The sequence below is a fragment of the Gavia stellata genome, chromosome 23, assembly GCF_030936135.1.
Source record: "Gavia stellata isolate bGavSte3 chromosome 23, bGavSte3.hap2, whole genome shotgun sequence".
NCBI lineage: Eukaryota > Metazoa > Chordata > Aves > Gaviiformes > Gaviidae > Gavia > Gavia stellata.
The window spans coordinates 5,288,891-5,314,124 of NC_082616.1; the positions used below are offsets into that span (position 1 = coordinate 5,288,891).

The window sequence follows — 25,234 nt, forward strand, 5'->3', positions numbered from 1 at the left end:
CCTTTTTTCCCCTACTCCCTTTCAACTCAGGGTTAACTTTGAAACATCTGTCGTGTCCCACTCCGTGTTGTATTATTAGAATCTTGTTCCTCTTGCAGTCTTAGAGTTTGCAGCAGTGACAACTGGCATTTAATAATTAGTTTCCCAATTTCCACAAAAGCACTCAGATTTCAGAGAATATGACCTGTGGATAGTTTGCATACAAACACTTTAGCCTCACTGACGCTTTCTGGAAAAGGAATGGCTCATTACAATGCAAATTAAGCTAACCCATGTCATGGGCTATTATAAATTATAAAAAAAACAAAGAAAAAACGTACCATCCTCATGGGTCTGTAAGATTCACTGCAATGGACATGTTAGAGTGGAGCCCTATGTACAACAACAAGACCACCACATATTTTCTTGGCCCTAAAAATTTAAGTTTTCAAGCATTACCAGAATTCAACCTATTTCCACTTCCCCTCCCATCCCCGCCAAACCCATTTAGCATTCAAAAATGTTTCTTCTCCCCACATCAGCTTCAGTGTTTGAGCCATGCATACTAGAAAATGTAGACGTTTCTTCACTGAAAATGCACCAGAAACCCTAACATAGCTACACATCTCATTTCTCTAAGTTTATTTGTATGCTGCAAAGGGAAAGTCATCTACATACTAAATTAAGACCATCAGAATACTGGGGGAAGAGGTTATGTTTGTATAATAAAATGTTCTCTGCTTTCAAAATATGCTATATTAATAATACATTATTCTATTAATAATATATTAATGACCCTCCTCCTCCCTCTCGTGGAAGCTTCAGTCACTAAAGACAACAGTCAGAACGTGGCAGGAGCTAGCAATGTGTTTTCCATAATTTCAGTTGACTATGCAGAGTATAGTGTAAATGTGGGTGATCTCTTATGATTAAGATATTTATCAGCATTTTACAGGGAAAAAAAGATTTGTTACAATTTGTTTGGTATCTGGACAACCTCCGTTCAGCTACACAGACTAGATTTATCCTACCTCAAATCAGCTAAAACTCTCAGTATTTGTAGACAATTGATTTAAACTGTTAGTAAAAAAAAAAATTCTTATTTCTCTGCAACGCTCATTTGACAAGAGCATCACTACTCATCTTCTCCCTTGCAGGTGCCAAGGCTATGTGGACTTGACACTCAAGCATTAGAGATTACAGCGTAAGTCTATTACTGGCCTACATTTTCTGTTTTCCAGAGGACTATGAAGTAGCTCTGAAAACAGATTCGGGGCCAACAACCAGAAATCTGAAAAGTGAATAACTCCGTGCTGTATTCAGTGAACTTAATTTACAAAGCATGTGCTCATTCCAGCATCTAACATACTGCATATAAGCATCCGAGTTTCATCCTTATGTTTTTTTGGCGAGGTTCCCCCCCCCCGTTTTGTTTTTTAAAAACCTTCTCAAGCTGGAACCATGATCAATTGACTATTATTTCTCTGGTGACTTGTGCTGCTCAATTATGACATTTCATTTCAACCTTACACTCCCAACACCTTGCATTAATCCACCCAAATAACTACTGCAGACGTTTTTGAGATGATTGATTTTTCACATCTGAAAGACATTTGTTCTGGTATGCTAACAGTAATAAATGAGAGAGGGGCCTTCAAGAGTACAGAATGAAACTGAATGCCAAGATAAATGTTACATTTCAAAGTATAATGATGGAAAATTTCATATAAACATCCTGCTTTTTTTGAAGAGACTTCTTTTCTTCCACAATGTACATATCTGTTTGTTTGTTATCAAAGTTTTGAATACTACATTATCAGCATGATTAGAAACACAATTGACCTATTTGTCATATCAATAGCAGCTATAGCCAGAGGATCAAATATCCAAATTTGCCCTTGCACCTCAGAGAAACCTCAAGAAAGCAAACTAATATTTCAAGAATTCAGGAGGGAATACATGACAAATTAAGTCTCCAAAATAATTACAACATCCCAAAGGGAAAGCGTACTTCACTTGCAAATTACTCCTAGACTTCTACGTATCTTTTAAAACACATTTTAGAAAGCAGTACTGTCATAGTTTATAATAGATTATGTTTCCAGGATCTAAGGGCTCATGTTCTGAAGACCTGAAATAGATCCCCAGCACAGGACATACTTCGAAGTAAGATCAGAATTCTTTGCTCTGAAAGGCCATCTACCTTCCCAGGAAAGATATTTTCTATGGGGTTTATTTTAAATACCTTAGTCTTGATATTTATAATCTTTTATACTTGTGTTTATACTGATAATAATATTGGGGACCCAAAATACGGGGTTCAGAAACGCGCGTCTCCATGCGCACACATGCAATTCACACCACTGGATACAACAGCACGGGCAGCTCCTGCAGAAGGACCAACTGCGGAGAACAGGAACATAGGTGGTGGTCAGGAAGAGAAAACAAGGGTACAGAAAATACTGCAATTATGGGGGAAATTCCTAGAAATCCCTCCTACTTCAGATTGTGGCAGAGCCACATAGAAAGTGATGATAAGCTCTCTCTCCCGCCCTCCAGTGCAACCGTGGCATAGATCTGACACTTAATACTTACTATGGGGAATTGTATACATTTTTCAAAAGAAAACCATTCATTTCTCTGCAAGACAGGTCAAGCAGTATTCTCATCTCTTCAAAATGAATTAAAAATAAAAATAGAGAAACAAAAAATAATGTGGGTTTTTTTTAAACGAATCTGATAGATCTAATGTCTATGTACACACGTGCAACTACAAACTGTTTTCTGTTATTCAAGCTAGAAAGATCTCTGTTGTCTGAACCAGAAGTATGACACATTAGCAAATTCTCAGTCAATCACTTCTCTAGCTTTATACTACTTTTTACTTCAATATGGAAAAGAAAAAAAAAAATCATTTGGCAATGCCAGAGGCACCTTCAAGTCCAAAAATAGTTAAATCTGAAAACATCTTTTTCTACAAGTCAAGGAAGAAAAGCTAAAGAAAAACCTCAGCAAATCCCACTGGCAAAATACTGAAAGCAATGAGTAGGCTAAAGTGCATTAGTTGTTAGTTGGAATGCACGAACAGACAAAAGGTTGTGGTAGCTTTCATATGTTCTTCTATTAAGAGACCTTAAACACTGTGTTGTGGTGCCAGCTTATAAAGAGCAGTGAAACTGAATTTTTGAAAGCTATAAAAATGAAGTAGGTGAAGCAAGGAAAATGTTACCACATCTGTCAAGGTTTTTTTAATACAAAGGGATCTGATGACTGCCAGGAAAAAAAAGCAATATATGTAACTAAAAAAGCCATACCAATTTTTCCATATAATTCTATGGTTTCTTATGTTCATCTCTCTCCCCATTCCCTTTAATGGCTGTGTTTCCAGAGAAAACGCTCTTCATAGAAGAATCAAGTATGAACACAACATCCACCAAAACCAGCAGCCTTATGAACGGATTGCTCAGGTATCACAATGCTCTATGAAGGCCTGAGAAGCTTCTGCATAGCTTCAGTATAATAACGAAGTCTTTAAGGAAATCAGAATAGATAAACATACCCCAAAACATATCTCAACATATTCCAGTATTCAAATTCAGCATCACAGTGCTCAATAAAGAAAGGCACACCGAGCACCGCAGAGTACATCCCTGATGTTCGGGCCAGGAATCCGACAGCTTCCGAGCCGGATTGAGGCTTGGGGTTTTTGTCTTGTTTTCACAATGGTCAATCCATAGAATTTCCACACAACTCCAACCATAGCACCATCAGCAAAGCAAAATTTTATACCTACCAAGCAGCTTAAGCAGGAATTTAGGAAAACCTCCTATTCAACCACAGGTGCATTTTCCCAAAAAGAATAGCGTCAGAGCCATTACAACCTGAATCAGAATAAGTTTTGGCATGCATTTTAGTATTTTTTAAATGAAAAAAATGCTGTAAAATTCACAGTGAAAATGCACACATTTTCTGACATCTACTTCCATTCTACCAAATAATACCCTTTACAATTTTGAAACGAAACATCAGCATACTTTCAATGCTCTCAGCACAGGACTATTTTCTAACTACTCTCAAGCTACAGCCATCCAAGTTTCTAACAGCTTATATTGTCTTAACAACCCTACAGACCTGTTAAATTTATATTACAAAGTGATCAAACAATAGTGAATATTGTGTATAAGGCTGAAAAAGTCAAGTACATCAACTCTAACACTGTTCCATCTGCTATTCATAGCTCAAAGCAAGGTCCTTGGTTTTTTTTTTTTAATATAGGCCCAATCTCATTCATTCAAGCACATATAGAAAACCAGCATCCAATAGCATATATGCCAGAAATGGCAGGCCATATACTTAAACTGCCTTTTATTACAAGTTAAAAGCCACTTCTACACACAAGCATCACTTCATTTAAAGAGACTTAAGTATTTGAGAATGGCAGGACTGAATCTGATTGGTAGAGTAGTAGCTTTAGACAAGCTTTTTATTTTTTTGTCATTAAACACACACACAATCAGTAGCAACGCACAGCCTGACTGAGACACAAGAGAAACACTCAGATATGCGACTGTACAGTTCGAGACATAACTGCATCACACCCTAGGGCAGGTCAGTTATCCTCTACCTTAACTTCTGCTCTATAAACAAATGAAGTAAGAAATAATACTCATACATTTCCCAACCTTTCTTTGAGAATGGATGTCCTAATTTTTTCAAGATGCCACATCTTCAGGGCCATAAAATTGAGATGAAAGAGCCAGAACTTGTAACACTGCAACTGCTGCACTGATCCTGAGCTTATAAACTTCCTAATGTGACTATAAATACGGCTTTGTTTGTCATGATATGTATTGCTATCAAACAGTTCAGTCAGCCTGGGGACAAAACCAAAAAGTATCAGCAGTGAACATCATCTATTTTGCTTGTGAAAGACTTCATTGCAGCCTCAGAGGTCTGTACTTCACCATACATGTGCTTAATTCCCATCAGCATTAGTGAAGCTTAATGCAGAATTTATGGAGAAAAATGAAGGTTTTGTATTAGCTCAAGTAAATGGCTTGCTTTATCTTTTGGTCCCTCTTAATGTAAAATAGCAGTTGCTTTTAAGCATGCTTTGTAGTTAGACAAGTCGTTGCTGCAGAGAAATGTAAATTTACGGGAGTAACAAAACAAATTGATTAGTGACATGGAAACCACTTAATTCTTGTTTCCCATATGGGAGACTGTTAAGCAACCATTTAACCTATTTGTATTTTGTAAGGAAGATACTGCAAGCCTTCAGCTGAGATGCTGAAAATTCAAAATTATCATCTTTTATTTTCACCTGCCTGCAAAACTACAGTCTCCTTACAGCTCTACAAGGGGCTAATCGTCGTTTTTAGAGCACAGCTAGGTTGTGGTAGGAAAGCAGGAAAGGGTGCAGAGATCCTCATCTAAAACAGCTACTAATTGTTGCTGTACATTATCCAGTCAACACAAGGCAGATGAAATGATCTTTTTGGGTACAATCTATGCAAACCCAAATACCTAAAGAGTCCAAAAAGCAGACTCACGTGTGCAAGCCACGTATATCTCTAGCTACGGCATTACACAGTTGTGTACAGTAACATACACAATTACCCGGTCCCCATTTTTACATACAAAAATCATACACTGGACACCACACCCTAAATGCCACGTACATGACACTCCTATTAGTTCTAATGCAATACAACCTGCAGTGATCAAAAAGGCTTAATAGACATTCAGATACACTTCCAAACACTCTTTCCAACACATCTAAATGTGATAAACACGCATCAGCCACTTTGCTTCCTCAGTTTTGCAATTTCATAAGCAAATAAAGTAGACTGAATCCACAGGCATTTTAGAGCAGAACGTAGAACTACAGTCTATAGATAATTTTACAAAACGCCAATATAAAACTGTCCCTTCCTGACCAAACTGCTATACATTTATCATTCCCCTACAAAAAGCTCAGTATTTTAAAACAGAAATACAATAGCAAAATATTGAATTGACACTTATGATAAAATGCATTTGATTAAGACTTAATAAAGTAGTCTGTATATTACCAGTGAATAATGCATCATAAGATAAAGCTAGACATAAAGCAAATAGAGTGTCAAAGCTAATTCCAATGTGCATTTTTCAGCCATATTACTTACTTTATTACTGGATTTTAAAACGCACAGATGCAGTTATCTTCTTTTTTTTAAGCAAATAACAATAAATCCCTTGAAGAATTTACCTGACTTAGTCACGTTGCTAAATTAAAATTAATGCAAACTTTCCAGGAAATTAGTTAGTTCCTTGTCTGCCTTCATACTCTGAAAAGCATGGTTTACAAGCAGAACACTTGAAGAAAACTTTCAGAAATAACATTGGGGTGGGTGGTGGTTTTTTTTCCCTCCTGTGCATCAGAATACCAAGAAAGAGTATCATAAGATGTGACTGATTAAGTATTTTAGCTGAAATTAATTTTCCTAAAATATTTTCTTACTATTCAACATGAGTCTTCCCAAACTGACAAGCCATAAACTAATTGTCTCGATAAATGGTATTGCACACACTGGATGTCAAAGCACAGAAGCAGACGCTTGAGGCTTATGTAAATGTATCATTTTCCATACCAGTAGCAGGCTGGCCTTAACTGAACCACAACAGTAAATCCAAAAAATACCTTTCCAATAATTAAAGTTTAAAGATATTTGCAAAGGCAAGTATTTATATGCAAAGCCAACAGCACACTGCTTGGAAAATACATTTTATATTCAAGTTGGAAGTTTCAGAAGTGAGGTGCGCAGAACGTCTCTAATTTCACCAAGTCCCCTATACAGTTCCCAACTGAACTCTTCACTAAAACCTGAACCCAAAGTTTACAGTAGTATATAGAAAGATAATTGTTAGATTACAAGATTGCTAGCAATGCAGATGGTTCCTCTGCAAGCCAACAAGAATCGGAAACCACGTCCCACGGCACCGAAGCAGCGCTGCAGCACAGAAGAGCTGAAAATGGACCTGCCTGGCCCAAACGCTGCCCTGCTGCTTCCCCTGGTTTCCAAACTCGCCAGGAACAAACCCCTCAGGAGGAAGGATCTCGGTGGCATGTAACTGCCACGTTCCTCCCTTTGGTCCTCAGGGTCTGTGGACTGGGGTGAGATAAACATGCCAGAGAGGGAATTCACCCTTAGATCAGCTATCAGAGAAAAATCAAGACAAAAGCACTGACACTCTCAAGCATTAACACTGGTACGAGGCTTGAACTGCTTCTCAATGTTTTCACTCCAGCTATTTTCTCCCTTGTTTTTCCAGCCCAGCGGGCTCCCTCCCCATTGTTTTCCATCAGTGAAATTCCATCCCTGCCTTTCATCTTCCTTTTCATTCGGTAAGTTAGAATTTTCCTCTCCCTCTCCCACACGTACAGATAAATACAGACAGTAACTGTAAACCACCACTTTGCTCACATGTTAAAGCCCTTCCTTCCAGCCCGTGTTTAATCCTCCTTACTACAGAGATATGTCACCATATACATTATTACACTCCTGAAGCCACATTCAAGAAACAGAAGACAGGAGCAGCAGTTTAAAAACATTTAGAGTTCAAGAAAGTCCCAAAGTTTCTGGATAAGACATTTTTATTTCCCTTGAATTGATGGTGACTCTTTCCATTTATGTTAAAACTCTAATAATCAAATGTGATACTATGTTAGAAGTTCTGATGCACAGCAATATGTAATTTCTAGAAACCTTACTTATAACAACTCTTAAAGAGCTTTAAAAATGTTTAAAATGATTAAACATCGTTCAATAGCTTATGTTGTCTCACAAAAAGTTAACTTCCCTTTTCTCTGAAAAAATCTCAAAACACTACAGGCAGATTACTGGAAAATAATTATCAGGGTCTCTGCTTCCTTTTTGTTTTTAAAGCATTCTGTAAAACAATGTGTTCCTAGTCTTTCCTGGTAAAAGTAAACACTGTCCCATATCTAGAAGGGTACAGGTTATAAGAAAAATTAAAAACATTTTTGTTATGAGGCTGAGGCTTCCAGAGAGTGAGCCTCTCGTCCCAGATGGGCACAGGCCACTCCTCACCCCCGAGCTCTCTGCATGCCACCTATTGCGAATTTGCATTTGATTCCATGTACAATTGCAGAGAAAGCCCCAATACAACTCTTTTCCCGGGCACTGTGTTGAAATGGAGCCTTGTAGTGATCAGCAACGCTCACTCAGGATATTTCCACATTTTAGTAAGAAAAACTTTCTACTGGTTCTCTCTAATCTGTATAATGGAGGAGTAAGAGCAGCCCAAAAGTGTGATTTATAAGCTGTGCAAAATGACTGCTAGTCCCTTAAAACTCCTAAGGAGCAATAAAAGCATCACTGTTTAGAACGATTAGCTCTGTAGCAAGTATAGGGTAGATTTGCTTCTGGCTGGTTTGCAAGGAGTGCCGAGTGCTACGCACGCTTCTGGCCCAACGAGCGACTGAGCCACATCCTGGGAAGTCCTGCTGACACGGATACTGCCCGATTTTAATGAAAATTTAAAACCACTCTCTGCAAACCAGACCAAAAAAGCCTCTTTTTCAGAAAGCTCCTATAAAAGTAAAACTCACTCTGAAGAAAGAATAGGATATCAAAGAGCTGCATATGTAAACTAAATTTGGCTGCTGTACAGTAACCCTAGAATGGTTTGGGTTGGAAGGGACCTTAAAGATCATCTAGTTCCCAACCCTCTGCCACAGGGGCAAGGACACCTTCCACTAGATCACGTATCTTCCTTCTGCTATTTTTCCAAAGTACATGAATACGTTTTGAAACGCGGTAACGCATTACGTTTTGATCACTAAACCCAGCCTAGGAACCAGTAAGCACAGGCTGCGAGAACAGCTCTCTTCCCCTCACCTCGAGCACTGCCAGCGCCAGCCTAGGAGAGCAGCGGGGTGTAGCCTGAGGCTTCCCTTTCCATGCACAGCCTTATGCTCTACTTCAATCTCCAAGGTACCAGGTCCAGTGAACTTTAACATCTTAAAGGCAAAAATTACAGCTCAAAAATCCTAACATGTTTTTTTCCTCCTCCTAAGTTTTCAGAATTAAAAAAAAGTATTTCAGAATTCAGTCAATGAATAAGAACTTCGGTTAAAAAAAAAAAGTCTCCTTTAACAGTGTCCTAACTCTCCAGCCTTCAGGATTTACATTCCAAAAATGTTCTTTCCAATTGGGAAGATGAGACACTTTTTGCTAATAAAACATAGGGCTCTAAACAACTACTGTAAAAAGCCTTTTTGTACACAGGAGCTCACTCCCATGCTGAGTGATGATTGCTCTCCTTGCTTGCTCTCCGAGTCAAGCCGACTTTCCAGGGAGGGAAGAAAAGGATGGTAGATCAGGCCCTGGCAGCAAACTAGCACTGTCGGAGAGCTTCTAGCCAGCTCCGAGTATAGCCAGAGCTTGTTCAAGTTTGCTTGCAAATGACCATGAAGACACACCCTCAATAATACAGACTCAGACCACTCTGTCCCAATAGCAACACCCAGAAAATCTGCAAAAAACCATCTGTGGCCCAATTCCATGTGCAGCATAACTGAGTGCAGCTCAGCCCAGAATGATCCAACCAAAAATATTTCATTCCTGTTATAGTAACAGTTGCCAAGGTTCTCAGTGAAATATTGGGGTCTTCCTAGTATTTTAGGCACAAGAAACATTTCAAGGTACGTTATTCACCTTCTGTCCCCATCCCAGATTTATTATAGGGGCAGAAGAATCGTGTAACTGGAAGATGATGGCTTCCCAGAGAAAGGGAAAACAGAAAACAGCCAGGAAAAGGGCACCTGGTTAAAAACCACAGTGCACAGAAGCCAAGGTAAATGCACGTCACAAACACTTATAGCAATGCTTGCTTACACAGTAGCCAGGACACTGTCAATTTTTCTTCCCATTATTAAGAACTACTTTTATAGTTTTATTATTTACTTAGTTAATCTCAGTCAATCTGAAGACTAGAAAGTGAGTTCAAGAGTGAATTTCTTGGAAGAAGATTGGTTTGCTTCATTATAATTTTCTCTTCAAACAGTCTGTTTAACCGGTTCTTTATTAGGATACAGCAGAAATTACAATAGACTTACAAATTGCAGATTGTAGTACCTGCAGCGTAAAATGAATTTCAGTACATTTTCTCAAGAACCTACCCCAAGAAATAACTACTAATGCACATTTCAAGTAGCTGTCTTGGTCAAAGCAAGAAAAATAAAAATCACCAGAGGATCAGAAAAATAGGGAGCTGGAAGAGATTATGTAGTCCCAAGCCTTCTATGGAAATACATTTCCATATAACTTCTACAGAAACACCTTTGCATATCTACAAGGCTGCTTTAGATAGACAGATAAGCATATATGAATTCTCTTCTATACAGGAAATTCCATTAAAAATTATTTTAAGCCTATGACTTAGAAAAGGTTTTCTGACATGCAAGGAAAACCATCTTTGCTTCAGATTAAACCAACTGCTTCTTGAGCTTCCCCCACAAGCCACAGAAAATGAATGATTACTATATTTTTAAATAGAAACCTTTTAAAATGAAAGACCCGACCCCCACTCTTGTCTTACTTTTTTAATGGAACTAATTCCTACATTTTTTTTCTTTTAAGTTGTGCTTTCTACACCTCCTCACACTCATTTCTTCTTTGGAAGAAGAAGTGCCATTCTGAGCGAGTAGCCTCAGAAGCACTGAAACAGAACTGTCATGCCCCCATCCCCCCCCAAATTAAGGCAGAAGATTCTAGTCATGTGCTCACTTGTGCACTTTTCTGGCATCTTCATCACGCTGATGATGCAGTGGTGGTCAGCAAAATGTAATGCCTAAATATCTTTCATTTTGGAAGCCTTTACACACTAGCTCCCTGCCTATGGGCAATTGTGACGACTCCGTACCACTGTAACCACTGGAGAGAGTTACCTTGATGTTTCCATGCTTTACATCCTTGTTGCCTTTGCCCTCATGGCAGCTGCTATGCAGTTCAGCAGCTCACCCAAAATTACTTATTAATATAAAATCAAATTATATTTGTAACAAATTCACAAAGGGGATCACATTCTACTCCCAACTCTGTCCTAAGATATATTATTTGGGGTCTCAAAGGAAGCAGCTTTGATGTTTTCCAAGTTTTAACTCATTTATGTGTAGCTCTTCATATGAAACACTCTGAACATAGCATATAACTTGCTGGACAAGACATATGCTAGCCAATAGATAATTCCTTCAATCTAGAAGTTTTATTCCCAAAAGTAAACTTTGTAACTTGCCACTACCATACCAGACTACTAACACCCATCCGCACTAACCTGGCTCACTCACCTTAGAAAGCCAATAAAGAAAAGTTATCCTAGTAGAAATACACACGCATTTGAACTCCAAATGGAGATTGTACTATTTGGTCCACTTAAAAACCAGAGTACTTTGCAATAGTCCAACCAATCTGTTTAGCAGAAACCTAACAGAAAAATCATAGAGTATTTCCCTTCCAAACTTACACCTAAGTATGAAAAAATAAAAACTGGCACTTCTAGCCTCACCCACTTTCACCACAAAAAAGTAATTTTTCAAACATAGGTCATTACTGTTTTTAACCAAACACTACTGTACTACTCCAGAAGGATGTGCTACAGAGCTGCTTCAACTCCCATTAGTTTACAAAGGAGCTGGACCTGACAGGGTGCGTGGAGACCCCCAAGCTCTTCAAGAGATGTAATCTGGAAGGGAAGTAAAGCTTGCCATCGATTTAAAACTGTGTAGTATAACTTACACTTAATATTTCAAACCTTCACTAATGCAATCGGATAAACAGAATATTTCATTAATCCCATCCCTAACACAATTTTTTCCGAGTTGTCAGGAGCAATCAGCAAATGACAAGTTCTACATCATTAGTCTTTCTTGTGATTGTTTTCAAAACAACTAAATTGTGATCACCAGAGGCCTAAAATACTGCTGGTCTTATTGATTATTGCTGTGCAAAGACATTTTTCTTTCCTGTGTTCTCTTTCCAGCTTTGCACACAAAGATAATTAAGCAGCAAGACAGAGTAGTGCTGATAACGCATATCCCCAGTCGGGCCCGGGTGAAGCCGAGCGCCTTCGGTATGCACTAGTGTGTGTTAATCGGCACTCGGCTACCGCATAGTCCAGCACATCGCCTCTCGGACTGCAACAGCTTGTTCTGAATAATAAGGACACAAACCTGTATTCCTATGCCAAACCTCCCCCTAGATTAAGCAACTGCTACTGGAAACAGCACCCTACACCTCCAAAGTGGTTTATGAGCATTAATTCGTCAGGTTCCCAATTGGATTTTTTTATTTAATTATAATTTTCAAACAAACATTGTTTGAAACAGTAAAAAAAACCCTGGGGTTTAATATTCTGGGAACTTAACAGTTTTCTTCCTGAAACGCAATTTCTGGCTAGACCCAGCCATGTTCCTACTCCATTGATTGATAGTTTAAAAAAAAAACAAACAAAACCCAAAACATTGAGTAACTACACAGAAATGTCACTGGGATGTTCCTTAGGCACAACGAATAAAAGAATTACAGTGCAATAAGCCAGGCTTTTTTATGAGCTAAGAGAGGACAAGGAGTCCCAAGATGAAAGAAGGGCTTTCTGTAGGAAACATTTTGGTGTTTTGGGTTTTCCTCTTCTGTTTTAATAATGAGTTGTGGCTACATTCACCCAACTTATCTTCTGGTTTCCACTGCAAATTCATGTGGGAGCTGCTTAATGTCGCTGCAGCCCACAGTGTGGAAATGGACAGGCCTCCTCAGTGCTCTTCTCATGTTTAGGAGTGGCACGAGGCTCACCCACAGGTATTTCTTCTGAAGGTCAAACAACCGCTTATTTTCAATAATCGGAGAGTTAATTAGTGGGAATGCCAGCAAGATGACCAGGAAGGGTTCATGTCCAAACCCAGCATTATACAAAACATTAACAGGTTCTGCATATCATGTGAACCGCACAAAAAATAATAATGCTTTGAACAACTCCACTTGTCTTTGCAAACACAGACCCAAACGAGACGGAAAATCTTTCAGCCAATCCAATGCCCACTGGATCAGGGGACCTTAACAGTTCGCCGATCTGCTACAGGGGACATTTCTATAGTATACATCAAATAACTGCCTGGCATCTATACCTATACATTTTAACTAGCAGTTGATCTACAATGTACTTGTGTTAGCAATGCTAATTTTCTTAGTATCTACATGTGCATAAGCTATTAAAAGTGTATATGACTTATCAAAATTATTCTCCTGTGCATTTAGCAAGCAAATAATGTGGCTGAACAGGAAATAAATCTGACTAAGTGTAAAACTGAAAAAACCCAGCTACTTAGCAGACCCGATTTGTAATTTTCCAACCTCTACAACTAAACAGATTTCAGTGCAATTTCAACTCTTTTTAATTTAAATTTCATACTAGCTTTAATAAGTTAATAGCATAACTGTATGCACAAATGCTCTCCAGTATGGCATGACACCACCAGAAAAAATACTGCCTCTTGCAGATTGCTGTAAACATCATTAAATTGCAGCTTCCTATAATGTTTTATAAAGCCATATGCAAATTTCACTCATGATACTATCACTAGAAGTTTCATCAGTAAAAGCATTTGACTTTACCTGTTAAGGACAGCACTTGTTAACATGTCATCATACAGCATTAAAAATTAAGCAAATGTACATTTTACAATACTTGCTCATCTATAAAATAAGTTCATATACTAAAAATCTGACGGAAACATTGTTGTCTGCAATGTTTTAACTCATAACCAAGAACGCTTCCCACCCAATCCTTTTCTTTAAATATGGTCACCGATTTGGTAGAACATCCATGAAAAATGACAAAACCAAGAGACACCCAGGAAAAAAACATTATGCATCTATTGCAAATGAAGTATATACTGGACATCTTACATACTTCCACTCTTGTCATAAAACATCAAAAATAAGAACACAGTATATCCTGTATTACATGTTAATAAGCCAATCCAATGGGATCATTCCTGTCATGTAAAGGATGACCACGATAACATTTGTGCATGCATATTTTGCAACAGGACAAGTGCAAGAGCCTCTTCCATTTGAATCACAGAAGCAGTGATGAAGAATGTTAGCTCAATGATAGATGCGAAGAGAACATATGCAAGACCTAAAATACTTAATACTAGATGAGGTGCTCAAGTGCTCAGGAATGTCTGCAACAGCATGAGACCTTGTTTAGCAGATGATACAAAAACTGAGCACATTCTCTGCCACCTCTCTTTAGCTATTTGGCTTAATACCATCTCCATGAAAGGGCCTAAAAAAACAGAACTAAGGCAATACACATACAATCTTCCAGGGAAACATTGTTTGGAAATGGCAACGTGTTCCATAGCATGGGTCTCCTTGCAGCACAGTCGGCTGCAAGGAGACCCAAGCATTCTTCTTTTTACTATGTAGAAATTACCTGGACACAGCTCATCTTTTTTTACGTATGCATACACATACATACATACTTTAAGTGTTGCAACACTGTCCTTAACAAAAAAAAAGGCAAACTAAAAGGATGATGAAATGTGAAACAACATCTTGATGTAAAAAACAAGTTCATCCACTAAAGGGAAGACCAACAGATCAAGGCATAGAAAGTTAATGTTGAGAAGAAGGGAAAGAGGAAAAAGTCAGTAAAGGAGGAAACGGAATTCTCTTCGGTAACAGAACAAACATACATGGCACCGGGTGAAGTCAGACTACTTTCTTCCACACAACTGACATTCTCGATATCCTCCACAATCCATTCATGTGGACCAGTCAATGAAAAAAAATTACAGGGAAAGCAAGAAAAACCTCAGATGATAATCCAACCTTGCATTATGGCTCAAAGAGGGAGATGTAAGAGACAATTCGTGAAGCCCACTGGATAACATTAGTGACAAGTTATATAGCAACTTTTGTTATATTCTATTTTAAAATATTTACAGTATTTTTCAAAGGCTTAAATGAAGTTTGGGTATTTTACTCCTGAAACAGGATCTTATAAGACAGTAAAATATAATCTACTTTTCCTCAATTATTGCCTTTTAAAATCCTCTCTCAGGAAAGCTGTAAAACAATTGGCTCAGATTCATACGCAGGGAAGTCAGGAGCCATGTGCAGACTGTACCACATTGCGACACTGCCCATCAGAAACATTCAGGTGCTGCACGCTTCAATTATTATTCCTGCCCAGAAAAGCGCAATTAAGAGGAAAAGAAGGAAGAAGCAGTGAAGAGGAGAGATGAAATTCATTTGTTGTCTGTCAATAAGCCTATAAACCCAGCAGCCTTGTTAGTGTCTATTTAAAAGTGCATTTGGAAACAATAGACCTGATATCACCTGTTTTGATTTGTCTTCCCTTATGCAAGCAACTGAAATAAGTCTTCCTTGGAACCAAGGAATATAAGACATTACAAATGAAATGGAGTTAATAAAATTTATTTTCCTATGATAGAAAGCACAACAAAATGAGAAACAAAACACTCAAGACTTAAAAAAACAACAACTTGAAACTCCTTACTTCAAGGTTAATGTGAATGAAATCTGCTCAAGTTGAACATCACACCAATTACAAAGCAAAAAACCTGTAAGCTCTGATTTCTAACAGCAGAGGTAGACACGCTGTTTCCAGAATGCTCATTATATATAGATTTAAGTTGCTCCAGGGACTGATTAAGGCTAGAGAAGTTCTATCAATACCATTAAGCTCACAAAGATGCAGTTCTCCCCTCTCAATGCATTTATACCTTGGAAAATGAGGACACAACTACAAATGTTTTAAAATATCATATAATGTCATGGTTGCTCTTTCTTAAGCTATAATAAGGTAAACTGTTTTACGTATCAACTACAGACACAAAATGATCTAACCTAGATAAAAAACCTGCAACGCATATAAACAAGCCCTTCACAAGTTACCGATGTAGCTAGTTCATTATTTTAAATGTTGAAATTGAGAATGTCAGAAATGGAGAAAAGTGTATCAAATTGAACAGTGTCTTAAAATGGCATCTCCAGAAAGGCTGTGCTCTTTGAGAGTGTTACTCAGCCCAAGGTAGTTTTTTTAATTATTATTTCATCTTGCACTGATAAAGGGACTTTTATACTCGACTACTACAAGGTTAGCCTATGAAGTGGCACTTCAGGTTAAACAAAACACCATCAAAAGTATGTCCTTGTGCAACTTGAGATTAGTTCATCTCTATATGCAATAAATTTTCATTACTCCTTCACAATAAAAAATTAAGTTAAACAACATTAGCTTTCCTTTCCAAGGGACAACCATAATCCAGTTGAAGACCATGATCATTTTGCTGGTGACAAAAAGTATTTGTCTTTAAAAAAACAAACCCAAACCACCCAACTTTAATCCAACAGCAACATTCATGACAAGTCAGAGTATCATCCCAACAAGCTTTCCAGCCAGATGTTGTATTGAAAAACTTACTAAAACTTGCTTGCCAGTAACTATTGCATTTACTCGAGAGTATTATTTTTTAACAGTAGAGAAAGTAACTTACGTACTGTGAACAAAGCTTGCTTTATAGAAAAATTCTAGTCTTTTCCCATTGATGATACCTTTTCAAAAGGAGCTACAGACTTACATATGCAGAGATTCAAAAAACCACTAGTTCAAGTTACTTTTTGTATTAACCAGATCATACTATTAGGATTGTCAAATTTGGACCTACTTCTTTGCATCCAAATGCAAAGATGCTGCTACCAATTTAGGAGTAACAGCAAAAGCTATTTGCACTTGCATCACCTTTGAGATATGACCGCTCCAGAGCATCTGCCTCATTCATCTCGAGGTGCCAGCACAGGCAATAGCAACAAATTACATGCTTATTTGTTAATCAACCACAAACTATTATCCACCTACATGAAGTTCAGAAACATCCTAAATCGATGCAGCAAGCATTGCTAGGTAAGGATTTTTGATTGACACAGCTGGATATAGCTGTAGGTCTGAGTGGATGTGTACACACGTCAAAGGCTGCACGCTCAGACTGCCAGAACCCAACATCTTCTAATGATGGGTCAGCCAACTAGAAACACCCAAAGGAAACCAGACAGTGCTGGGAAATCTCTTTAATTCCTAGTTAGTTGACATTTCAGTCCTTTCAGCTGGACTGTTTAAGCAGTGGTGAGGAGCCACCAGTAGCTTCTATCTTACATAGTGCTCTGCTGGAAGAGGTGAACTCTCTAACATAACATGACACAAGGGAGCTGGTTCCCGTTTGCTGGGTGCTGCTGGAGAAGGCGCTATCATGAGTCTTGTAGAACAAGACCATCTAAGCACTAAATGATCCGAGAGGCACTATCAATGCATAATCTTGGAAGTTACCTCCTACTGAAAACATTCATACAGACTTTTCTGCTCACACCCACGCCATAAGCAGAAATCGAGTCAAAGCAGACTTCATTCCTCACAAAACTTGAACCTCTATGAACACCAAGCCATCAGCCACCCACAATCTGGAACCAAACAGCAGGAGTCCAAACATGTCACTGCAATCAGTGCAAAATAATGACACCAGGCAACCACAAAATTGGTTTTGGCAAGTCTGAAAAATACGTTCAATGTTTGAGCTCATTCTGACCTGAAAAAAGTGCTGCAGTAGTTTTAGTAGTGCTATTTACCCTTCATTGGGCACAGGTAACCGTTTTTTATTTAGAGCATCATTTCCCTGTTATTCTTCCAAACAACGTCATTTTAATCTTTATAGCATGCATGTGAGAAAAATACATAGGTGCAATAAGGCTAACCGTACAAAAAGCAACACTGCCCTGGGATCCATTCCAGGACAAAGCATCGAGTGTATAGGTGAAGAGCAGAAGGGAAAATTCATTAAAGAAAATTAAAGTATTTTAGGCCCAGAGAACGGTGCAGTTAAGTCTCCCAGTTTCAGTAAATTGTGTCTATTCTTAGAGAAAACAGAAGCTACCTCAGATGAGCTGTTTCCCATTATCCTTGTGAAAAATAAAATAGGATCACCTTTTAGCTCCCAATATTACCACTATCTTCTTGGGAATGTTTAGTTTCTTTAGTGAAATCAGATGTCTTCTTGGATCCCAAGTCACTTTAAAGACATACAGATGGTGTAAATGCTTGCTTTTCTTTTCATCTTCTTCTCAACTAAGACATGTCAGCCCTCTGATGGCCAGATCATTATTGATAGTATCAAGCATTTAATTCCCCTGCATTTAGATAGGCTTTCCTGGCTACTAGTTTTTCCTCTTTTTTTTTTTTTAGAGCCACAGGGTTTAGATATTTATTTGCTAAACGATTTGTTCACAAATAATAGGCAGGTGGGCAGCAAGAAGAAAGAGTAGTAATCTAACATCAAACAGGTTTGGACATCATTGTGACTACCTATACGAAAAAAAGTAATCAAAAATCTTGTATCACCAGCTCCCTACCTTCCTTCAGACTGTCAGGTTGCCATTACATAAGGAGGGACAGTAGTTGGAAAATGGCCATGTTTAATGTATTTAAATAAAAATGACAAGAATTTCAAGTTGGATACAGCAAATGTACTAATTTTCTTAGAATTATGCACTTCACTAATGAGAAGATGGCTTTCTAGCACATCAGGAGGGGCCATTCCCATTAAGAATAAAAAAGCTGGTCCATTAACTGCTCATATAAACAACCAACACTGAATTCCTAAAAAGCTTGGAAAATAAATATAAGTGAATGTGTATATTCTGAACAATGCTCGGTGCTACAGACATTACAAACACATCAGCTAGCAGGTTTTTTTCCTCCCCCACACAACTTTCCCCACCAAAAAAGGAAAGATTATTCTTCTGCAAGAGATTATCATTAACTAGTAAGAAAATTACTGCAAAATGCTGATGTAGTAAAAGGAAATTATTAATAAAGAAAATAATTATTGTATAAACAAATGCATTCCTCCTTTGGCCTCTTATCAAAAATACTAATTAACATAGATACTACATTTTAGTCACATTACGAAAACTGGAGAGGCAGCTAAGCCTTGCAGAGGTTCTAAGAGCTGCTCAGGCTGGATGAACAGATGAATTAACTGCTTTTAGATGTTTTCTGTTCTTCATGTCTCTATCTGCTGACTAATACGAAGCAACCCATTAGTCATCCAACAGCTAGTCCAAGCAACATGCTAAATGAATACACACTAGGCATTTACATGCAGTTACCTTAATTTAATATACCAGTAGCTACACTCCTGCATTTTTTAACAGCGAAAACATCACTTTTACATTTTTAACTTGCCAGAATCATTTAGCTCTCATGACTTACATATAATCAAGGCAACCGCTCTTTCAGAGCAATAAAACTGCAAAAGCACCGCCAATGATGCATACCTAAAAATGCATGGCCTACAGTTTCATCTTGCATTCTGCATTTATTTAAAATCTGAGTGCCTAAAAAAGGCATACACATGCACCCATTGCATTGCAGAACTGAAATTCTTCTGAATTTCCATGGCCTTGACGGAAGGGGCAAGGAAAAATATTCTTTAACTTCATCTCCAAAACATGTCCCATTTACCATGCAACGATTACAGTTACATTGAACAATCGGATGCAGCTGACAGAAACAGATTTTCTCAAGCAAGTACCAATACATTTTACTGCAGAATCCAGCATTTTATTACCATATATTAGTAAAACACACACTAAAAAAATTAGATTTCTGTTTTCACATTCTAATAGCAATCTATTCCATTAGTCACACACAGATATTTTGTCAAACTGGGGAGCTTCAACAAAGGCACAATAGCATCCTGAAGATATTCTCTATGCTTGTTATTGTTAAATATTTCGATCCTTTTAAATTTTTAGAATAATGTAGAATGTAATTAGTCTGACAGTTTATGAGTTGTACATTACTGTATGTGAATTACAGCTATCATGAACTGATCAAAAAAGGAGGAAAAAACAGAAAAAAAATATAGTCAAAAGCCCCAATTTAGAAAGATATTCCTATTCAGGAATTCATCTTAAGCAACTATGAGTAGATCGGGACCACAGGTCTCGGTAACTGAGATACATCCCAAGGATTTTTTAAGATATGCCACAAATTCTTCTTCTGTAAATATGCCAGAAGTTACAGGTGACACCAGCTGAAAGTATTGCTCCTGCTTAGGTAACAAAGAGCAACAACAAAAAACTGTATTAAGCTCAAGCCATGCTCTCGTATTTCTACTCTCCTACTGTTTTGTAGAAAACAGCTGTATTTCACAATACAGAAACTTCTTGTTTCTATTATTTTAGGATTAAAAATGTCTACGCTTTGAAGTGTTTTTAGTTCTCCTTTCTATTTTGGTATCTTTAGGAAGACAACCACATGTGACGCTGAAACCTAAACATACTATCACATAAGGAGCACGTACTTTCTAAGTTTACTCACAAAGAGAACTGTTTCATCTATTACTACAATGGAAGTAGAATTTCAAGCTCAAAAAATAAAGTGAAAATGTTCTAAAGTACTTAATTTCATCTTCTGACACATCCTCACAAGAAAACAATCAGGGAGCATATGTCAAGTCTCTACCATTACTTGTCTTCACAAATATCTAGAATTTTAAATATATAGCAAGACATGGCAAATTACATTATTCAAACACGTTCCCATCATAACCCAGCTGTGACTGTGGGAATGTTCCAAAGCCCAGTGAATTCAATGGGGAAAAAAAAGTTAGAAATGATCACCAGCTTCCAGTGGACTTCATATCAAGCCAAAGAATCATTACTACAGGATATTTTCAAGTCACATGGAAACACTCTGAAGTTATTACTTCCGAGATGTGCTTTGTATCTTCTTACTCCTGGGAGCTCATTGCCTCCCATCCTCCAAGTCCTCTTCTCTTCCCCTTTTCACCTCTAAGGCACTCACCACAAAGGGAGACATAAGAGATGTCGAACCTGATCCTTTCCCCAACCACACACAAGCACGAGCTTTAAGACTGCTTGCCTTCCAGTGCTTTTCACAACTGCGAAGGCAATTCCAACACTTCACAAGCAATCTCTGCGAGATCTACGACTCTGATCCCAAGAGCTGCTTGATAGCAGACAACCCTCGCCTGAGAGGCATTCCCAGCAGGCACAATTAATCAAGAGGATGAGTGGCAAGCAAGCACATTCAGCTGTGTTCAAAAGCGTATTTCAGAATATCTGATCACACAATAGAAGCAAGCCACAGCTTGGGGCCTGAGCTGGGAGAGCCCGAGCTGCCATCAACATCGTGGAAAAGTAACACAGAAAAGAGACTAAAATCCCCTTAGAAAATTAAGTTTTCCTCTGCTATTCAGTGTCACCCCACCAAGTTCACTTGGTCCTTGGAAGAGAAATAGATGGAGGTACTAGCTGGGAGAGGGAAGGTGGCAGAACAGTTTATGAAAGCCCACACATTACATTTTCCCTCACCGAAAAAAAAATAAATATATCTTTACTTGGACCTTTCCCCTGCCTTCGCTGTTGCAGTTCATCTTCATCTCAACTTCATTCTGTCTCCCCCTGAATATTCCTTCAGTTTTCCTCCTCTTATTTTTAAACTTACTCCTTCCTCCTCTTCCTTCTTTCTCTATTTACTGAGCTTCTCCTATTAACCCCAAACAACAGTAATGAAACAATCAAGCAACCACCTGCCTCATCGTTAGGTCAAAAGCACTTTGAGAGATCAGCCCTTACTTTGTGGTAAAACACTCATCTCAGACTTCTTATCTTGTTGACTTCCATTGATCACCATTAAACAAGCCAATGAGCACACATACATACACATGTATTTGTAGATTAAATACTACTTAGCTTTCCATAAACTACAGAATATTTAGGTGTATTTTTTTGGCCAATGCTGCTTTTAAAGACAGTAATTCTATTTGGAATTGGACCAGTGATGCGCAAAACTGAGTGGTCGCATGATGCTAAAGGTTTTGCCCTTATTTTTTAAGCCAGGTGACTTCTTAAACAGAAGACTAGCTTACATTCAGCTTCAGGATAGCATTTTTTCCATAGATCCCCTGGGAAGTCCCACTCCATTTTTGAAATAAATAATTTAACTTATTGTAAGGAGCAGAACGTCAAAGAACAGCAGCATCCTATGGGCAATACCTCTGGTGTTCTGCAAATACACGCTTCAAAATCAGTAATTGAGGAAATTGAGTTTTATATAGAAATTTTCCTAAGAACAGCACAGGAAAGTATTACTGAGGTACAGCCCATTCACCAAGCAATAATGCTGCTAACATGAGACTCAACTTTTCTGAAAGAAACGAGCAGCATAATGGAAAAGTGCACACTTGATCATACATACTGAAAGCCACTATATAAAGTAATTTGGAATAATTAAAGATATAACAACCTCTGACAGCTGTGCTGCTGTGTAGAAGGAAAGAGAGAGCACACGCTGTCTGGCTTTTGGGCGCCCTCCCCACTCCAGGTATATAAGCTTGTTTTCTCTCTGGATTTAAAGCAGAAATAGGCTTGCAATTTTTTTTTTGGCTTTGTTTTGCTGCAGGAAGGAGCCTTACAGAGCAGCAGATTTACAGCACCCTTTGGGTGCATGACACGGGACAGCGCAGGCTCGGGGCGCTGCCGGGGACAGGGGCACACACTGAAGAGCCACTGCACACCCAGAGTCACCAGGCACGGCCAACACACCGATTTCATGCTGAACCATGGTGTCCAACTTTAATAAGCATTCACTTAAACATCAGTCTAGGAGCATTTTAAACGCTTCCTTCTCCCTCTCCCTGTGGGAGGCTCGAGGAACTAAGACTGGAAAAAGCCTCTCAGCAGGACACTGATGTAGTTCAGCCACCTTGCTGCGATCAACAGAGCACGGGTGGCACTGGCACAGCTCTCCCCATCTGCCAAGCAACAGCCAACGGAACTGACTGACATCTTCGTTAGCGTGAACTTCTCAAAAGAGGGACTAAAGACTATTTTTTTTCCTTTTCTTTCACAAGTTTGGGCTAGCCTGACTCTTCCCAGCTGTTATCACAAGGAAAAAAAGCAATTTTTTCCATGGGAGCTCCTCTCTCCACTGCAGGAACAAAAAAAGCCGAAGTATTTCGGTTTAGATCCTAACAGCTCATGAAAGCTCCATTTTCGTAGCTCTCTCCTCTATTTATCCTTCATCTCTTCCCATATGCCTGAAGAGGGCCTCTGTGATCCCAACTGACTGAATGACTTGCACTGACACTCCCTTTATCCTGAGATACTCCCTGCACACACGAAATGGAGATGGTGGAGATTAAGAGGTAAAAAGAAAAAGATTTGGAAAAAGACCCAACAAGCCAGTGTACCACCTCTCCTCCACCTTCCCAAACAAGCCAAGTAATTCTGAATGCACCAGAGCCTCCTCGCCAGCCTACTGAGCTGTGATGGACTCCGGTCTCTTAGAAGTGGCCAACAAGTAACAACATTGAAAATAAGCTTAATATGTTTTTGAACTTAAAAAAAAAAATCTTTTGAGTTTCAAATACCAGTAATACCTCAGGCTTAAAGAATGCACTTTACTTGCATGATAATGACCATAATTAGTGTGAGCAATCATTTACTGTCAGAAACTAATATCTCCAACCAAGTATATTAAATTCAATATATTTTCATTAGTTGTAATAGACAGAGACTTGGCTTTTAACCGACATTCACAATATATTCATTGTTATTACTAGCACTATACAAGATAATGGAAAGTGGGTGCGGAGAAATGGAAGATTTAAAAACACCACAAAAGGAAGGTCTCTGTTTTCTATGTAGAAAGCTGCCCAAAGGCCGTGTAAATCACCTCTCACAGTCTTACAAGCCCTCTGCATTTTTAATCAGGCCTCCTATTAGCTATTACAGAACATACAAGGAACATGAATATACTGTAAGCCAGAAGACTTATGTTTTAATGAAAAAACGTTATGTTCAGCAGCTTACATAAGTAAACTTACTTCAAAGAATTCTCATGTACTGTGATTTCAAAGTGAGGTAAAAATAATAAAAAGCCAAATTCTTTTGTGACTCAGACCCAGTAAGCTCCAAAAGCCATAAATAAAAACATACCTCGACCCAAAGCACAAGTTCTTTGGCACTCCTAATAAAGATCTGCTGGAAGAAGCCCTGCACTGCTTCCTAAAAGAGCATGCAACATTTCATCTGCCTTATTCCCCCTACAAGAAGCCATTTCTGTATGGATCTATTCTCCTTAAAGAACTGAAAAATTAGCCATTTATATTTTCCAACTACCATTCAGAATATTTATCTTCTTGGGTGATATAATATTACATAGTAATGCAATTATTGGAAATTAATTATATTAAATGGCTCCCATAAGAATTACTCCATGCATCACACATTTAATTATGAATATTTTTGTAGTGCCACTAAATATGGAAGATACTCTATCTGTGTATGCTGAGGTATTTCAGATAATAATCCCCTGCAACAAACCATTTCTTTCTAAAAATCTCTTTATAAAGACAACTCTGTGCTTAGAGTGTTTCAGCTCACTTCCATTAGAGCACATAATGATTGCCAAATAATAGAAGTGATTGCATGCAGAAAGAAAAATACAGAATTAAGGGCATAACACCACACTTAACTCTGCTGGAGAAGTCTGTGTTGTTATTTTTGGGGTTTGTTTTTTTTTTTTATTTTTAAATCTACACTTGTTATATTCCATGATAAGTTGGGAACTTTAAGTACAGTATGAAAAAACAGATGACTCTCCATAACTGCATTGAACTAGATTATATCTAATTTACTTTCACCACTATATCTGAAAACAATAAACAGCACATACCAAAAATAAATAAATCACCATGTTATTTTTAGTATCTATTCTTCACCTTATCTTTTGCTCACTAAACTCAAACCATCTTACTACAGCATCCAAACCAATTCAAGCTTAAGTTTCCTCAGCAAAAGTTACAGCAGAAAACCACAGATGAAGAACACATTCATGAAATATTGTGCAGTATGTACAAAAGGCTTTCCCCATTACCTCCTTGGAAAGCACTTTTCCCTTAACAGCATGGTGACTGGCAGTAGTAGTAAGTACTACTATCCAGTTAGTACATGGGAACATAGAGAAGAGGGGCCTCTAAAAATCTGTTAGTTCAAGGACAGTATCACATAACCCCCTTCATAAACTTTTCAAGTTCAGTCTTCCCTCCCTCCCTCCCCAGCACCCCCAGTCAACACCA

General features: G+C 38.2%; 1 protein-coding gene across 4 annotated transcripts in view; it reads right to left on the reverse strand.

Annotated features, from left to right (window-relative positions):
- The window catches only part of MACROD2 (mono-ADP ribosylhydrolase 2), an 884,404-nt gene that overhangs the window by 434,152 nt on the left and 425,018 nt on the right, over window positions 1-25,234 (reverse strand). The gene's annotated exons all lie outside the window — the stretch shown is intronic.